Source organism: Pecten maximus, chromosome 13 (genome assembly GCF_902652985.1).
Source record: "Pecten maximus chromosome 13, xPecMax1.1, whole genome shotgun sequence".
NCBI lineage: Eukaryota > Metazoa > Mollusca > Bivalvia > Pectinida > Pectinidae > Pecten > Pecten maximus.
In genome coordinates, this window is record NC_047027.1 from 28,080,428 (window position 1) to 28,100,059 (window position 19,632).

General features: G+C 41.1%; 1 long non-coding RNA gene across 1 annotated transcript; it reads right to left on the reverse strand.

Annotated features, from left to right (window-relative positions):
* Positions 1–1,366: 1,366 nt before the first annotated feature.
* On the reverse strand, positions 1,367–3,818 carry LOC117340965. Its single transcript, XR_004535520.1, has 3 exons — positions 3,431–3,818; positions 2,624–3,259; positions 1,367–2,418 (listed from the first exon to the last, which is right to left on the reverse strand). It is a non-coding gene; the product is annotated as an uncharacterized LOC117340965 (long non-coding RNA).
* Positions 3,819–19,632: the final 15,814 nt, after the last annotated feature.

The following is a 19,632-nucleotide window of genomic DNA, read 5'->3' on the forward strand; positions in this document are numbered from 1 at the left end:
GATGTTTGTGATAAATATGTAAAAAAAAAAAAAAAAAAAAAAAAAAATTGTGGAGAAATGTGTCTTTCGTATTTTCTCTGATATCTCAACATTTTAAGAAATACTGACAGTGACAGTGAAAATACAAGCAGCTCACCGAGCGCTACAAGTTCAATCAGACAAGCGGAACAGACTTGATAACGTCACTCGTGACGTACGTCCGTAATAGACTCTCCGGAATGTGAGCTCGCGGTACATAGTACCCATGTTCAAAACCCTATTGTGGCCGTTCTGTGATAGATATAGAAAAACTAAAGATATCATTTTCTTTGGAATTATATGTACTTGTGATGTGTGAATTTTCAGTATGTTGGCATTATGCGTTAATTCTCAAGACCGAGTTGTGCAGAAACCAGCAGTCAAATAGTCGATTTTGGCGTGTTTGTACCCAAAATATCTCCATAACTAAAATTTCCCCATATATAAGGGAACTGCCAGAACATAGATCACACCGACTTTAGCAAGTGTGGAAAGTTTTATCAAAATGTAATGAGTCGTTTTTCAGTAAGCTCCGGCAAAGTAGTCAGAATTAGCTGCATGTACATTACGTTCCGTCCCCCAATACACTACATTCCACACATACTTGTGACGTCCCTCGTGACGTAACATCCGGAATCCTCCTCTGGTTTCCATGAGACCTCGCCAAAATACAACCCATTTTTAAAGCCCTATTGTGGCCGTTCTATGACAGATATCGAAAAACCAAACACGGCCTTTTCTTCGGAATTACCTCTACTTGCTACATTTGGAGTTTCAGTTCGTCTGCTTTAAGATTGAATTCTCCAGGTTGAGTTATACAGAAACCTGCAGTCAAAGTGTCGATTTTGGCGTGTTTGGCCCCAAATATCTCCATAACTAGATTTTTCCCAGATATACCGAATATTTCAGGACGTAGATCACACCGAGTTTTACAAGTGTGGAAAGTTTCATCAAGAAGTTACGGACAGTTTTCTTTGCCCTCAAATCGCGACTATATCCGGCAAAATAGGCAGAAGTAGCCGTGTATACATTACGTTCCGTAAGGAACGATAACTCTGTTATCTCCTCCTTACTGCACTTCATTCCATACTAGAGGGTGACACCTGAAGGATGTCACAGATGGAATGAAGTGTAGTAAGGGGCGATAACTCTGTGTTTGTTATGAAACTGATGGCAGTTACAGGATTGGGAAAATTAACAGCATTTGGTTAGAGGCGACATAGGCCTAAATCAAGAAAATGTTTTAAAATCATTGAATGAAAAATAATGACTAATAGATGGATAATGTGGTGGGAGATTAGCCACTGGACAAACAGCAATACACACCTGTAGTTTGGTTCATGTATCATTTAAATGTCCAGTGTTACCAGATGCGCCACGTGGAGGCTCTCCTTTTGCACCCTATGTTGGTGTATGTCTGTTGCGTGTCTGTATAGATCAGATACTACTATACAACAATGTTTGACATCCAAAAACTGGAACAATGTATAAAGAGAATTGATCAAACTGAAAATGTTGATTCAATAAAATTATTATTTTGAGAACAGTAAAGGTTGATTATTTGCAATTATTCTAGTAAATAGTCCGTGAAAGCATGAAAAATGCGTATTTAACTGCAGTGGTTTTCATGAAATTTGTTAATTGTATACCAAAAATCTAAGTCTGCAATTCCTTTGCTGGATATATAACTTAAATGAGCTTTGAAGTTGACATCAATTATGCAAGGATCTACATAATAATCTTTATAATCCTGGATGTAATAGTAGTAACTCTGATCCGAAGTAGAAGTGAGTTTTGGATGCCATGTACTGTCTAAAAGTGCATTATATGTAAATAAAAGTAAAATAAGCCCCAATAATAACAACGCTAGGTAATACTGTTGTATCCATATACAAATGACAGTTAAAAGATTCAGATTTTGGCAACCTATATACCCTGAACACTCGAGCTCAGACCAAGTACCAAGTTTGAACACAATAGACCTGGTGGTTTTTTGAAAAGCTGAAAAATGTTTGCGTTATGCAGAGGCCATTGGGTGGCCATCTTGGGATTCATATCACTGACGTACTATAAACAAAAATTATCAACACATGGTCGCCACCATGAAAGGTATACTTGTATCAATATTTATGTCGAAGAAAAATCAGACCATTGGTTCTTGAAAAGTTCGAAATGTGACAAGTTTATGATAGATTGAAGTTGATAAGAACCGTTTACTTTAACTTTCTGCTAAGGTGAGCATACCAACTGCTAGTGCCTCCTTCCCCCTCCCCCCTGTCCTAGTGTTCCCCTAAATGGGATGCTGTAGGGGATTTATGGATACCTCTGATTTTGGATATATCTGCTGCCTGGTTTTATTGTCCGGTCCTGGATAATGGTCATCAGCTCCTGGATTATGGTCTAGGGATAAAAATTGCAATCAAATTTCATGTTGCAATATATCGTGATGTATATCAAAATTGTGACTGGTACTTCATTTAGAACAAGTTTATCGAAGTTACATCACTCTGTATTTGATTTTAACTTCAAAAATAAAAATATAAATAAATTTCTTTTTGTGTTTTACTTGTTACATTATGGTTACCAGAAATGACATATTGCTTACCTCCAATATGTCTGCTGGTAAGTTTTATGGGCTCCTGGGTAATAGTCACCTGCTCCAAGATAATGTTAATTGACTCCTGAACAATGGTCCCCGTTTCCTGAAAAAATGATCATTGGTTTCAAGATTGATTTGAAAACACAAGAAAAAAACATAGAGGTTTATGATGGAAGTGCACTGCAGTAATTTGTGTAGTAGCTTCTTAACATTAAAATATATTAAAGTTAATCCATATAGTTTAATTTGCTGATTTAAACTGTTGTACACAATCCTTCCTTGATGAAATCTCTTCCTTCTTTTAGAAATTATTACACTATTTTATCAGGCAGTCAAAAGAGACAACAGAAACAACAAAAGCTTCTTGAGCCAATGAAAATGCTTGTTGAGAGCAAGTTTAAGTTATTCCTTATAATCTAATCTTCTCCGTACAATCCCTGTGGAAATGCACTTTCATTGATGAATTGTTTTCTGTAAGAAATTATGCTACTGTATCAGTGAGTCAAGTTACAACACTTAGCTCTTGGATATTTATCCTTGGTCCATTGATAATGGTCACAGGCTCCGGGGTAATGGTCATGGAATCCAGGGTTATGGTCATGGGCTCCTGGATAATGTACATCGGCTCCTGGCTAATCGTATCTAAAGGAATAATCATTGCAATCCAATTTCACATTAAGATACTTCACAAGATATTGACATCGTTTTATTTGAAATATGAAAAATCACTCTCAAATAAAAGTTAATTTTCTGTCTTATAGCATTACCATCAATTATTTATCAATATAATGGAATGACAATCCATTTGCTCACCTCTAATATGTGTGCAGCAGTGTTTTATTGTTGGATCCTAGGTAACAGTTGTAGGCTTCTGGGTAATGGGCACTTCTTTTGTCGGGATTCAAACTTCTGGGTAATGGGCACTTCATTTGTCGGGATTCAACAGGTGTGAAAATGTGCTGTTATGTAAGTCAATGTTCCTTGTTGTTAGGTTACTGTAAGTTTGCACTAGAACATCAAAGTCGTGTCAGCACTCCACTGGTCCACAACATTGCTGATAGTTCTAGTGTTACATTAGTCCTTCTTCATATGAAACATTGATGACTAAATCTCTCTTGCATCTGTTATCCAAATGGACAAAACGTTTGTGATTGTCTCTCTTGTACTGCATTTCCCATACAAGTAATGGTTATAGGCTTCTGCATGATGGTCTAAGGGTTCTCGGTTATAGTGGTAGTGTTCTGGGTAATAGTGGTAGTCTTGTGGGTAATGGTGGTAGGCTTCTGCTTAATGGTGGTAGGTTCCTGGGTAATGGTGGTAGGCTTCTGGGTTATGGTGGTAGGCTTCTGGGTAATAGTGGTAGTCTTCTGGGTAATGGTTATAGGCTTCTAGGTATTGGTTGTAGTCTTTGGCTAATGGTGGTAGTGTTCTAGGTAGTGGTGGTAGTCTTGTGGGTAATGGTGGTAGGCTTCTGGGTAATGGTGGTAGTCTTCTGGGTAATGGTGGTAGGCTTCTGGGTAATGGTGGTAGTCTTGTGGGTAATGGTGGTAGGCTTCTGGGTAATGGTGGTAGGCTTCTGGGTAATGGTGGTAGTCTTGTGGGTAATGGTGGTAGGCTTCTGGGTAATAGTGGTAGTCTTCTGGGTAATGGTTATAGGCTTCTAGGTATTGGTTGTAGTCTTTGGTTAATGGCGGTATTGTTTTGGGTAGTGGTGGTAGTCTTGTGGGTAATGGTGGTAGGCTCTTTGGTAAAGATGGTAGTCTTCTGGGTAATGGTGGTAGGCTTCTGGGTTATGGTGGTAGGCTTCTGGGTAATGGTGGTAGGCTCCTGGGTAATGGTGGTTGGCTTCTGGGTAATGGGCATTTGTTCAAAACATTGTACGGATTCAACAGGTGAGCAAATGTGTAGGCATGTGTCAGTGTTCCATGTTGTTAGGTTACTGTAATTGTACTAGAATATCAAAGTTGTGTCAGCACTCCACTGGTCCACAACATTGCTGATAGAACTAGTGTTACATTAGTCCTTCTTCATATGAAACATTGATGACTAAACCTCTCTTGCATCTGTTATCCAAATGGACAAAACGTTTGTGATTGTCTTTCTTGTACTGCATTTCCCATACAAGTAATGGTTATAGGCTCCTGCATGATGGTCTAAGGGTTCTCGGTTATGGTGGTAGTGTTCTGGGTAGTGATGGTAGGCTTCTGGGTAAAAGTGGTAGTCTTGTGGGTAATGGTGGTAGGCTTCTGCTTAATGGTGGTAGGCTCCTGGGTAATGGTGGTAGGCTTCTGGGTTATGGTGGTAGTATTCTGGGTAATAGTGGTAGTCTTCTGTGTAATGGTTATAGGCTTCTAGGTATTAGTTGTAGTCGTTGGTTAATGGTGGTCTGGTCTGGGTAATGGTGGTAGGCTTCTTGGTAATGGTGGTAAGCTTCTGGGTTATTGGCATTTGTTCAAAACTTTTGTACGGATTCAACAGGTGTGCAAATGTGTAGGCATGTGTCAGTGTTCCATGTTGTTAGGTTACTGTAATTGTACTAGAATATCAAAGTTGTGTCAGCACTCCACTGGTCCACAACATTGCTGATAGAACTAGTGTTACATTAGTCCTTCTTCATATGAAACATTGATGACTAAACCTCTCTTGCATCTGTTATCCGAATGGACAAAACGTTTGTGATTGTCTCTCTTGTACTGCATTTCCCATACTGGTAATGGTTATAGGCTTCTGCATGATGGTCTAAGGGTTCTTGGTTATGGTGGTAGTGTTCTGGGTAGTGATGGTAGGCTTCTGGGTAATAGTGGTAGTCTTCTGGGTAAAGGTGGTAGTCTTCTGGGTAATGGTTAGAGCTTTCTAGGTATTGGTTGTAGTCTTTGGCTAATGGTGGTATTGTTCTGGGTAGTGGTGGTAGTCTTGTGGGTAATGGTGGTAGGCTTTTGGGTAAAGGTGGTAGTCTTCTGGGTAATGATGGTAGTCTTGTGGGTAATGGTGGTAGGCTTCTGGGTAATGGTGGTAGTCTTGTGGGTAATGGTTATAGGCTTCTAGGTATTGGTTGTAGTCTTTGGTTAATGGCGGTATTGTTCTGGGTAGTGGTGGTAGTCTTGTGGGTAATGGTGGTAGGCTTCTGGGTAAAGATTGTAGTCTTGTGGGTAATGGTGGTAGGCTTCTGGGTTATGGTGGTAGGCTTCTGGGTAATGGTGGTAGGCTCCTGGGTAATGGTGGTTGGCTTCTGGGTAATGGGCATTTGTTCAAAACTTTTGTACGGATTCAACAGGTGGGCAAATGTGTAGGCATGTGTCAGTGTTCCATATTGTTAGGTTACTGTAATTGTACTAGAATATCAAAGTTGTGTCAGCACTCCACTGGTCCACAACATTGCTGATAGAACTAGTGTTACATTAGTCCTTCTTCATATGAAACATTGATGACTAAACCTCTCTTGCATCTGTTATCCAAATGGACAAAACCTTTGCGATTGTCTCTCTTGTACTGCATTTCCCATACAAGTAATGGTTATAGGCTTCTGCATGATGGTCTAAGGGTTCTCGGTTATGGTGGTAGTGTTCTGGGTAGTGATGGTAGGCTTCTGGGTAATAGTGATAGGCTTCTAGGTATTGGTTGTAGTCTTTGGCTAATGGTGGTAGTGTTCTAGGTAGTGGTGGTAGTCTTGTGGGTAATGGTGGTAGTCTTCTGGGTAATGGTGGTAGGCTTCTGGGTAATGGTGGTAGTCTTGTGGGTAATGGTGGTAGGCTTCTGGGTAATGATGGTAGGCTTCTGGGTAATGGTGGTAGTCTTATGGATAATGGTGGTAGGCTTCTGGGTAATAGTGGTAGTCTTCTGTGTAATGGTTATAGGCTTCTAGGTATTGGTTGTAGTCTGGTTAATGGCGGTATTGTTCTGGGTAGTGGTGGTAGTCTTGTGGGTAATGGTGGTAGGCTCTTTGGTAAAGATGGTAGTCTTCTGGGTAATGGTGGTAGGCTTCTGGGTTATGGTGGTAGGCTTCTGGGTAATGGTGGTAGGCTCCTGGGTAATGGTGGTTGGCTTCTGGGTAATGGGCATTTGTTCAAAACTTTTGTACGGATTCAACAGGTGAGCAAATGTGAAGGCATGTGTCAGTGTTCCATGTTGTTAGGTTACTGTAATTGTACTAGAATATCAAAGTTGTGTCAGCACTCCACTGGTCCACAACATTGCTGATAGAACTAGTGTTACATTAGTCCTTCTTCATATGAAACATTGATGACTAAACCTCTCTTGCATCTGTTATCCAAATGGACAAAACCTTTGCGATTGTCTCTCTTGTACTGCATTTCCCATAGAAGTAATGGTTATAGGCTTCTGCATGATGGTCTAAGGGTTCTCGGTTATGGTGGTAGTGTTCTGGGTAGTGATGGTAGGCTTCTGGGTAATAGTGATAGGCTTCTAGGTATTGGTTGTAGTCTTTGGCTAATGGTGGTAGTGTTCTAGGTAGTGGTGGTAGTCTTGTGGGTAATGGTGGTAGTCTTCTGGGTAATGGTGGTAGGCTTCTGGGTAATGGTGGTAGGCTTCTGGGTAATGATGGTAGGCTTCTGGGTAATGGTGGTAGTCTTATGGATAATGGTGGTAGGCTTCTGGGTAATAGTGGTAGTCTTCTGGGTAATAGTGGTAGTCTTCTGTGTAATGGTTATAGGCTTCTAGGTATTGGTTGTAGTCTGGTTAATGGCGGTATTGTTCTGGGTAGTGGTGGTAGTCTTGTGGGTAATGGTGGTAGGCTCTTTGGTAAAGATGGTAGTCTTCCGGGTAATGGTGGTAGGCTTCTGGGTTATGGTGGTAGGCTTCTGGGTAATGGTGGTAGGCTCCTGGGTAATGGTGGTTGGCTTCTGGGTAATGGGCATTTGTTCAAAACTTTTGTACGGATTCAACAGGTGAGCAAATGTGAAGGCATGTGTCAGTGTTCCATGTTGTTAGGTTACTGTAATTGTACTAGAATATCAAAGTTGTGTCAGCACTCCACTGGTCCACAACATTGCTGATAGAACTAGTGTTACATTAGTCCTTCTTCATATGAAACATTGATGACTAAACCTCTCTTGCATCTGTTATCCAAATGGACAAAACGTTTGTGATTGTCTTTCTTGTACTGCATTTCCCATACAAGTAATGGTTATAGGCTTCTGCATGATGGTCTAAGGGTTCTCGGTTATGGTGGTAGTGTTCTGGGTAATAGTGGTAGTCTTGTGGGTAATGGTGGTGGGCTCCTGGGTAATGGTGGTAGGCTCCTGGGTAATGGTGGTAGTCTTCTGGGTTATGGTTATAGGGTTCTAGGTATTGGTTGTAGTCTTTGGTTAATGGTGGTGTGGTCTGGGTAATGGTGGTAGGCTTCTGGGTAATAGTGGTAGTCTTGTGGGTAATGGTGGTAAGCTTCTGCTTAATGGTGGTAGGCTCCTGGGTAATGGTGGTAGGCTTCTGGGTAATGGTTATAGTATTCTGGGTAATAGTGGTAGTCTTCTGTGTAATGGTTATAGACTTCTAGGTATTGGTTGTAGCCGTTGGTTAATGGTGGTCTGGTCTGGGTAATGGTGGTAGGCTTCTTGGTAATGGTGGTAGGCTTCTGGGTTATTGGCATTTGTTCAAAACTTTTGTACGGATTCAACAGGTGTGCAAATGTGTAGGCATGTTTCAGTGTTCCATGTTGTTAGGTTACTGTAATTGTACTAGAATATCGAAGTTGTGTCAGCACTCCACTGGTCCACAACATTGCTGATAGAACTAGTGTTACATTAGTCCTTCTTCATATGAAACATTGATGACTAAACCTCTCTTGCATCTGTTATCCAAATGGACAAAACGTTTGTGATTGTCTCTCTTGTACTGCATTTCCCATACAAGTAATGGTCATTGGCTCCTGCATGATGGTCTAAGGGTTCTCGGTTATGGTGGTAGTGTTCTGGGTAGTGATGGTAGGCTTCTAGGTAATAGTGGTAGTCTTGTGGGTAATGGTGGTAGGCTTCTGCTTAATGGTGGTAGGCTCCTGGGTAATGGTGGTAAACTTCTGGGTAATAGTGGTAGTCTTCTGGGTAATGGTGGTAGTCTTCTGGGTAATGGTGGTAGTCTTGTGGGTAATGGTTATAGGCTTCTAGGTATTGGTTGTAGTCTTTGGTTAATGGCGGTATTGTACTGGGTAGTGGTGGTAGTCTTGTGGGTAATGGTGGTAGGCTTCTGCTTAATAGTGGTAGGCTCCTGGGTAATGGTGGTAGGCTTCTGGGTAATGGTTATAGTATTCTGGGTAATAGTGGTAGTCTTCTGTGTAATGGTTATAGGCTTCTAGGTATTGGTTGTAGTCTTTGGTTAATGGTGGTCTGGTCTGGGTAATGGTGGTAGGCTTCTTGGTAATGGTGGTAGGCTTCAGGGTTATTGGCATTTGTTCAAAACTTTTGTATGGATTCAACAGGTGTGCAAATGTGTAGGCATGTGTCAGTGTTCCATGTTGTTAGGTTACTGTAATTGTACTAGAATATCAAAGTTGTGTCAGCACTCCACTGGTCCACAACATTGCTGATAGAACTAGTGTTACATTAGTCCTTCTTCATATGAAACATTGATGACTAAACCTCTCTTGCATCTGTTATCCAAATGGACAAAACGTTTGTGATTGTCTCTCTTGTACTGCATTTCCCATACAAGTAATGGATATAGGCTCCTGTATGATGGTCTAAGGGTTCTCGGTTATGGTGGTAGTGTTCTGGGTAGTGATGGTAGGCTTATGGGTAATAGTGGTAGTCTTGTCGGTAATGGTGGTAGGCTTTTGCTTAATGGTGGTAGGCTCCTGGGTAATGGTGGTAAACTTCTGGGTAATAGTGGTAGGCTTCTGGGTAATAGTGGTAGTCTTCTGGGTAAAGGTGGTAGTCTTGTGGGTAATGGTTATAGGCTTCTAGGTATTGGTTGTAGTCTTTGGTTAATGGCGGTATTGTTCTGGGTAGTGGTGGTAGTCTTGTGGGTAATTGTGGTAGGCTTCTGGGTAAAGATGGTAGTCTTCTGGGTAATGGTGGTAGGCTTCTGGGTTATGGTGGTAGGCTTCTGGGTAATGGTGGTAGGCTCCTGGGTAATGGTGGTTGGCTTCTGGGTAATGGGCATTTGTTCAAAACTTTTGTACGGATTCAACAGGTGAGCAAATGTGTAGGCATGTGTCAGTGTTCCATATTGTTAGGTTACTGTAATTGTACTAGAATATCAAAGTTGTGTCAGCACTCCATTGGTCCACAACATTGCTGATAGAACTAGTGTTACATTAGTCCTTCTTCATATGAAACATTGATGACTAAACCTCTCTTGCATCTGTTATCCAAATGGACAAAACGTTTGTGATTGTCTCTATTGTACTGCATTTCCCATACAAGTAATGGTTACAGGCTCCTGCATGATGGTCTAAGGGTTTTCGGTTATGGTGGTAGTGTTCTGGGTAATAGTGGTAGTCTTGTGGGGAATGGTGGTAGGCTTCTGCTTAATGGTGGTAGGCTCCTGGGTAATGGTGGTAGGCTTCTGGGTTATGGTGGTAGTATTCTGGGTAATAGTGGTAGTCTTCTGTGTAATGGTTATAGGCTTCTAGGTATTGGTTGTAGTCTTTGGTTAATGCTGGTCTGGTCTGGGTAATGGTGGTAGGCTTCTTGTTAATAGTGGTAGTCTTCTGGGTAATGGTGGTAGGCTTCTGGGTAATGGTGGTAGGCTTCTGGGTAATGGTGGTAGTCTTCTGGGTAATGGTTATAGGCTTCTAGGTATTGGTTGTAGTGTTTGGTTAATAGTGGTAGTGTTCTGGGTAATGGTGGTAGGCTTCTGGGTAATGGTGGTAGGCTTCTTGGTAATGGTGGTAGGCTTCAGGGTTATTGGCATTTGTTCAAAACTTTTGTACGGATTCAACAGATGTGCAAATGTGTAGGCATGTGTCAGTGTTCCATGTTGTTAGGTTACTGTAATTGTACTAGAATATCGAAGTTGTGTCAGCACTCCACTGGTCCACAACATTGCTGATAGAACTAGTGTTACATTAGTCCTTCTTCATATGAAACATTGATGACTAAACCTCTCTTGCATCTGTTATCCAAATGGACAAAACGTTTGTGATTGTCTCTATTGTACTGCATTTCCCATACAAGTAATGGTTATAGGCTCCTGCATGATGGTCTAAGGGTTTTCGGTTATGGTGGTAGTGTTCTGGGTAATAGTGGTAGTCTTGTGGGGAATGGTGGTAGGCTTCTGCTTAATGGTGGTAGGCTCCTGGGTAATGGTGGTAGGCTTCTGGGTTATGGTGGTAGTATTCTGGGTAATTTCTTCTGTGTAATGGTTATAGGCTTCTAGGTATTGGTTGTAGTCTTTGGTTAATGCTGGTCTGGTCTGGGTAATGGTGGTAGGCTTCTTGTTAATAGTGGTAGTCTTCTGGGTAATGGTGGTAGGCTTCTGGGTAATGGTGGTAGGCTTCTGGGTAATGGTGGTAGTCTTCTGGGTAATGGTTATAGGCTTCTAGGTATTGGTTGTAGTGTTTGGTTAATAGTGGTAGTGTTCTGGGTAATGGTGGTAGGCTTCTGGGTAATGGTGGTAGGCTTCTTGGTAATGGTGGTAGGCTTCTGGGTAATGGGCATTTGTGCAAAACTTTTGTCCGGATTCAACAGGTGTGCAAATGTGCAGGCAAGTGTCAGTGTTCCATGTTGTTAGGTTGTTGTAATTGCACTAGAATATCAAAGTTGTGTCAGCACTCCACTGGTCCACAACAATGCTGATAGAACTAGTGTTACATTAGTCCCTCTCCTTTGGAAATGTTGATGACTAAACCTGTCTTGCATCTGTTATCCAAATCGACAAAACTTTTGTGATTGTCTCTCTTGTACTGTATTTCTCACACAAGTAGTGGTCATTGGCTCCTAAGTAATGGTTGTAGGTTCCTGCGTGATGGTCTAAAGGTTCTCGGTTATGGTGGTAGTGTTCTGGGTAGTGATGTTAGGCTTCTGGGTAATGGTAATAGTCTTTGGCTAATGATGTTAGTCTTCTGGGTAATGGTTATAGGCTTCCAGGTATTGATTGTAGTAACCTTGGTAAAGGTTGTAGGCTCCTGCGTGATGGGCTTATGGTTCTGGGTTATGTTGATAGTGTTCTGGGTAATGGTTATATGCTTCTAGGTATTGGTTGTAGTCTGCTGGGTAATGGCGGTAGTCTTCTGGGTAATTGTTGTAGCTTTCTGCATTATGGTCGTAGGGTTATGGTGGTAGGCTTCAGGGTAATGATTGTAGGCTCCTGATTAATGGCTGTAGGTTTCTGTGTAATGGGCATAGGCTCCTGGGTAATAGTTTTAGGCGTTTAGGTTATGGCTGTAGGCTTGTGGTTAGTGGTCATAGGCTCCTCGGTAGTGGTTGTAGGTTCCTGCGTGATGGTCTAAGGGTTCTAGGTTCTGGTGGTTGTGTTCTGGGTAGCGGTGGTTGTGTTCTGGGTAATAGTGGTAGGCTTCTGGGTAATTGTGGTAGGCTTCTGGGTAATGGGCATTTGTGCAAAACTTTTGTCCGGATTCAACAGGTGTGCAAATGTGCAGGTAAGTGTCAGTGTTCCATGTTGTTAGGTTACCGTAATTGCACTAGAATATCAAAGTTGTGTCAGCACTCCACTGGTCCACAACATTGCTGATAGAACTAGTGTTACATTAGTCCTTCTTCATATGAAACATTGTGACTAAACCTCTCTTGCATCTGTTATCCAAATGGACAAAACGTTTGTGATTGTCTCTCTTGTACTGCATTTCCCACACAATTAATGGTCATTGGCTCCTGGGTAATGCTTGTAGGTTCCTGCATGATGGTCAAGGGGTTCTCGGTTATGGTGGTAGTGTTCTGGGTAGTGATGGTAGGCTTCTGGGTAATAGTGGTAGTCTTCTGGGTAATGGTGGTAGTCTTGTGGGTAATGGTGGTAGGCTTCTGCATAATGGTTATAGGCTTCTATGTATTGGTTGTAGTCTTTGGCTAATGGTGGAAGTGTTCTAGGTAGTGGTGGTAGTCTTCTGGGTAATGGTCATTGGCTCCTGCATGATGATCTTGGGTGATGATCGTAGACTCACGTAATGGTAGTAGGTTCCTGCGTTATCGTTGTAGGCTCATGGTTAATGGTTGCTGCCTCTTGAATAATCATTGTAGGCTCAAAGCTAATGGTTGCTGGCTCTTGAATAATCGTTGTAGGCTCATGGATAATGGTTGCTGGCTCCTGGATAATGGTTGTTGTTTCCTGGAAAATAACACCGGGAAAGTTAATGCCATCTGCTTTTATATTTCAAAACTTCTGATATTTCAATGTTTTCTTTAAAATATTTTGAGAAATCAGAGGTTAAAATTAAATTTGTTGAATTCTTCCTATTATGAAATTGAGGAGAAATGAAAGTCCTATGTCTTGATCCATTCTTTTATTTAAACTTTAACATTTTGCAATATTACATGAAAATTTGGATGATATTCCATGTTTTGGAGAATTTTCCATTGGCCTAGATTTACCTCCGGAAATTGATTTAAAATTGATAAAGGTTGTATGTATATTTGAGTTTGATTTGATTACATGTATAATGTGTTGTTTACTTTTTGCCCTGTATTATGTCCATCAAATAGCAATCCTATCGCTCACCTCCGATACTGCTGTTGTTTTTCCTTTTTGTTGGTCCCTGGATGTTGGTCGTAGTCTCAAGGATAATGGTTTGTAGGCTCCTGGATACTGTAAAGTGCTTTAATTTTGCAATGTGAAAATCGAACGTTTTTGTGGCGGGAGCTGATTGGCAGCATCTTTTAAATTCGCCCTACACCGGTTTCGAGAAAACTTAGGATCAATGGGAACCTACATATAAAATTTGAGAAAGATCCCCGCAGTACTTTGAGAAATAGCGATAACAAACTTCAATTGTCAAAATATGGGATGGCTGTCTGTCGGCCATGTTGTTTTACAACTAGTCCAAAAATGAAATGAGCAAACAAGGGAACAAAGTCATCATACATATTAAATTTAAGAAAGATTCCTTCAGTCCTTTCTGAGAAATAGTGATAACAAACTTCCATCGTCAAAATCCAAGATGGATGCCTTTCGACCATGTTGTTTTCTGACTGGTCCGAAAATGCAATATGCATAATTTGGCATCAAGGGGAACTTACATATGAAATGTGATAAAGATCTCTTCGATACTTTTTGAGAATTAGCGATAACAAACTTCAATTGTCACAATCCAAGATGGCTGTTTGTCGGCCATATTGTTTTACAACTTGTCAAAAAATGACATGTGCAAACTAGAGACCAAGGGCACCCTACATATGAAATTTCAGAAAGATATCTTCAGTACTTTTGGAGAAATAGTGATAACAAACTTCAATCGTCAAAATCCAAGATGGCTGCCTGTCGGCTATGTTGTTTTCTGACTGGTCAGAAAATGAAATATGCATAAGTCGGGATCAAGAGGATATGGCGAGGTGGACATGTGAAATGTGAGAAAGATCCCTGCAGTACTTTTTGAGAAATAGCGATAACAAACTTCAAATGTCAAAATCCAAGATGGCAGCCTGTCGGCCATGTTCATTTTTTATTGCTCCCAAAATGGAATATACACAGCTAGGGACCAAGGATAACCTGCATGTGAAATTTGAGAAAGATCCCTTCAGTACTTTCTGTGATTTAGCGATAACAATCTTCAAATGTCATCATCAGATGGTGGTCTGAAAATCTAACAGCAGACAGTACTACCCGTGGTAACGCGGTCCCACATTACTACACACTGTGATGAGGCTAATGTTGTCATTGCTTAAGCTTTCAAGCATACTATATGCAAATATAGCAAAATTTATGCCCTCACGAAATAAAAGCACTTTACAGTAATGGTCGTACGCTCCTTGGTGATTGCTGTAGGCTCCTGGATAATGGTAGTTGGGTCCTGAAAAATAACATAAGGAAAGTTAATGCAATCCACTTTCATATTACGTCAGATATTGCAATGTTTTCTTTAAAATATTGTGATTGATAAATTTATTTAAAATTGATCAAGGTTTGATAGAAATATGAGTTTAATTTAAATACAAGTATAATATTTTGTTTATTTTTTTCTTAATATTATGTCCAAAATCTATTAGAATAGCAATCCTATTGCTCACCTTGGATACTGCTGTGGTATTTTTATTTATTTTGGTCCCTGGATAATGTCATTTGGTCCTCTAATATGTCTACTGCCAGTTTTCATCGTGGGATCCTGGGTAATGCTCATTCGTTCAAAACTTGAATCCAGAATTTACAGATGTAGAAATGTGCTGACATAGAAGTCATTAATCCATGTTGTTAGGTTACTGTAATTGCACTAGAATATCAAAGTTGTGTCAGCACTACACTGGTCCACAACAATGCTGATAGAACTAGTGTTACATTAGTCCCTCTCCATATAAAACGTTGATGACTGCACTTAACTGCCATGTTGCATGTGTAATACGAATGGACAACAAATCTGTGATGACCTGTCGTGAAGCACGTAATTCTTGCACAAAATCACTGCCTGGTACTACACTCGTACAGGAGCACTGTTGCATTTTCTTGAAGCGGTGTTCTGACCCTGTTCATTGCTTCGTAGTTATTTCCTCTGCCTCCTAGTGTGCCATTGCAGTTCTGGACCTCTTCATCACTGTAGTATACAAAGTGATTGGAGGCAGTACTTCCAACCGCAGTATAGTGATGCGGGTGAAAGTTGATGGCTGCTCTGTAGTCCATGGTCAGGTTATTGACAATGATTTGATGGTCAACTTGAGTTTTCTTCACTCCATCACGCTGAACATTAATAATGAAAAGTTGAGGAGCTCTTACTATTTCAAGTAGACTACTATGCTGGGTTTGTCCACAGTTTGTACATGTCAACATTTGATCTTCTGGTGTTAGCCATTTGTCAATTCCCTCTTGTATACGGATTTCGCTGCCTTCAAATTGTGCTAAGTGCATGTGGCATCTAAAAGCAGTGGGTTGACCATCTTCTCTGATCCTTGATGTTCCGCAACATTGGCATGTTCTTGTCCTTTTGCGAATTCCTTTGTGAATGTTACATCTAAGAGTCCGATCAAGCCTTTCGAGCAGTTTTGTTAGGAATTCGTCGGCATCATGTTCAGTTCCAACGTGCCATCCAGAAAGCAAAGATTCAGTAAGTTTGATGATTGGCATTTTCTTGACATCTATGCTGCGTATCTGATGATGTCTGTAGGCTCTATTAAAGATTTCATACAGAGCACAAAGTGGGCATGGTGAAGCCTGTCCAAACAGCTGTCCATCGCATTTTTGGTGAATGATGTGAAAACTTCTCAAAAACACATCAACAGCTTCTGTGTAACATAGGGCATTGATTGCAGCATTGATGAAGCACACATTGTTCCCACTATTCACCAGACCTTTAAATGTTGCACCATTCGGTCGGGTTTTAAGCGACAGAAGGTTTTCTTTAGGAATGTCAATTTGATGTTGTGGTTGTTTTGTAGATGCTGGTGTTGTTTTCTTTCCCCTTTTGGCAACTTTGGATGTGCTCTGTGTCACCTTTTTCTCAATAAGCTCATCATCAACAGCCTTTGTTTGAACAGATTTTTTCTTTTGGTAATTTTGTAAAGTGTGGTATTCCTCTGCAGTGAGATGTGGTGCTTTTTCAGCCACTTAAGTATTCCTTTGATTCTTTTAATTTCTTGACGACATCAAGGAATGTACTGATGTGAGTGTCATTGTAACAACTCTGCACCATTTGCACGAGATTTGCTCCGTCCTTTTTAATGCTAAGTCCATTGAACACAGCTGTTTCTATGATCTTATCTGCAATACCATTAGTGTGCAAATTCCAAAACGTGTCTTCACAGTTTTCTTGAAGGCGAAAAGTATGCTCAGACTTCACACGAATTGCCTCTTCAAAAGCTTGAGCATCCAGAACATTCTCTTTCAGTCTCTGAAGCTTAATGTCCAAGTATTTTGGAAATTTACGTAAATGAAGCTTTTGTGGACTCCTTATCCTGGAGATGGCAACCAGGAAAATGCCAGGAACATTAAACCAGCCTTCTAGATCAACCTCTGCCTTTGGGAAATTAGCGCCTTGACCCTTGAATGCTGTGGCTGCATCTCCTCCTTTAAGTGGCAGAGCAATACTAGCAAGTTGTTCCTTTGGTGTTTTGGACTTTGGTTTAACTGGTTTGTAGCTTTCTACAGGAGCAATTGGCACATAGTTTTCACATCCTTTGAGTTTCAGAATATTTGGTCCAGTGTAGTTGGTTGTTTCAACGACCATGAATTCTGGCATTGCTGGTGGATTCTGAGGTACATGGAACTTGCACTTCATTGTACCTGATGACGGTAGCTGATCAAAATTGGCTTTCGTGTAGGTCACTCCATCTACTGATAAGAGAGTACTCTTTATTGGAATTTGCTTTTCCTTCGAGCATATGTCTATTGGCTGTGTTGTAATGCTATCCTTGAGAGCAGCTGCTTTTAGAAGTTCATGTGTCAAGGATACTTCTACGGTGTCATTATTGTATATAGGGCCTACCAGGGTATGCATAGAACCATTATACAGACCAAGACTGGGAGCCAAGTTTCTCAGCAGCATTACTCGCATACCTTTGCATGCATGCCAATTAGGAGGCGCGCCTTCAAATTCTTTAGCAGAAAGTGCTTTCAGTTTCTCCTTCTTTGATGCTGGGCGATGCATCGAGTCGATCCGCATGATGGGATTACCAGTTGCATTGTGGTGTCTTATAAGAGCCCGTGCATTGTCCGCTTCAACACTTGGTCTGTTGTCTTCATCCTTTGAATGGAAATGGTATCCATGGATGACATGTGCTGTATTCCATTCCTCATTGTCATTGACTTCAGATGCTGAAGCACAATGTTCTCTTAGGAAATTCATTTCCTGTTCCCTGCACTTTTTTCCATACCTCAAGTTGACAAGTATCTTCCCGGTGAATTCTTGACTGACAGGGTCATCGTCACTTCTTTTGACTTCTGTCAAGAATACTGCATCAAAGTTGCACTTCATGATGTCTTTACGGCAAGCAGTGATTTCATCTGTTAGCAAACGTTGTTTCGGTTCAGTCAATGTTTTCCACTTTTCATACCCAGGAATGTTTTGCAAGGGGGGGGGAAATTGAAGATTTGACGAAATCTCGTCACTCTAATCAATGATATTGAATTGCAATCTTTGTCTTGATCTGTGTGTAGGCGTGCACTCGACAGAGGGTATGAGGCAATGGGATGAATTTGAGCTGGATCGCCTATCAACACAATGCCAATGTTGTCAAGCAGGATGTTGCACTGGTCCAGACGTTCTGTGATGAAGGCAAAAATCTGTCTGGACAGCATAGAAAATTCATCGATGACCAGCAGAATGAATTTGTTTGGGTCAAAGTTTTGGATTAGTCTGGCATAACCTGCTGAGGTTTCTTCAAGATGCAGATCCTTCTCACTGAGATGTATTGGCATACTGAAAAGTCGATGCAATGTTTCTGCCTTAAAATGCATCTGACTAGATGCTGCACCTGTAGGAGCTGCCAACTTGATTCTGTCAGTCCATGCTAGTTTTTGATTTCCATCTGTATCCGTCTTGCTTCCAATCAATTTTATGAGTGTGCTCATAAAACATTTCAGTGTCCAGCTCTTACCAGTACCAGGATTGCCCATTAAGACAAGGCGCAGAGGTTTCGGTGCAGGCCCTTGTCTGTCATTTTCATCCCATTTCAACCTGTTCATGACATACTCGACAACTAGGTCATGTGCCATCCGCTGCTTTTCGTTTAGTGTGGATGAATTGAAATCATCACCAGAAAGCTCTCCTTCAGTATAAACCAGATTTGCGAGCTGTGCATGTATTTCAGCAGTAGTTGGTATTGCTCGATCCCCAAGCCAGCTAGCCATGAAGTCTACACCTTCTGGATTGGCTAATGCATCTGCATCACAATCAGAAGCCTTGAAGTCTAGGTCTTCTATTGTGTCCTGTGGAGCAGCTCTCATACGATCAACAGGATTCTGATAAAACTGCTCATTTCCTGGATGAGCTTTAGGGCGTATGTAGTCATCATCTTCCTCATTGTTGATGTCAGCTCGTTTCTTGTCACTGCATTCAGTCATTTGAACATCCTGGTTTTCCTCAACATCTTCATCTGAACTTGAATCAAAGGTATCATCACATGGAAGATTGTAGTGCTTCCAGTACCTTAGTGCCCATGGTGGCAGCCCTTGACCATTAACAAATTTGCTGTTGAACAAGTCAATCCACCCTTGCTTGATAGAGTCATCATCTTCTCCAGCTGGTGTATAGTCTGTGGTTTTGTGACACGGTATCTTCCAAAGGCATAATGTTCTGCAGTAGTTCCAATGCATTTTGTCATTGGGGTTTGCCACTTTCAATCCATGACATGGTACTAATTTCAATGCATTGAGTCTTCCTTGTCTAGCATTGCTTCTCCTCTTGAACAATAAGGTCCTTTTTCCTTTACCATCATCAGGTCTCACCTCTTTGACATCAAACAAGTCACAAAACTGATGAAGGCACATGTCACTTTGAATCTCGGCCTTCAATTCAGCAGACACTTTCCCTCGTTCCATACAGACAATTGTGCTGTCATGCCTTCCGTCAAATTGCTCTATAAGAGGTGGAATAAGATAGTTTTCACCATCTTCAGGATCATAATCATTCCTTAAAAGGGAAAGTCCAGAAACACTGCAGTACTTGATGTTAACATTTGAGAGTACAAGTGGGATTTTCTGGTTCAGATGAGTAGCCTGGAAGATTGACGTTGTTCCTGCAATGGCATGTGCATTGTACATCTTCTGAACTGTGCCTTGGTTTATTCGGTCGCCATCATTTAATTTCTCCATTGCTGTAACAAGCACTTCAGCTGATGTTTTGGTGGTAACCACATCTTTGAATGTGTACTTGGTTGTATACTCAGTATCAGACTCGCCAACGTCAGAATAAAACATCATACCCAAATCCACAGCATCACTACCTTCCTCTTGATTCTTGGAGACTG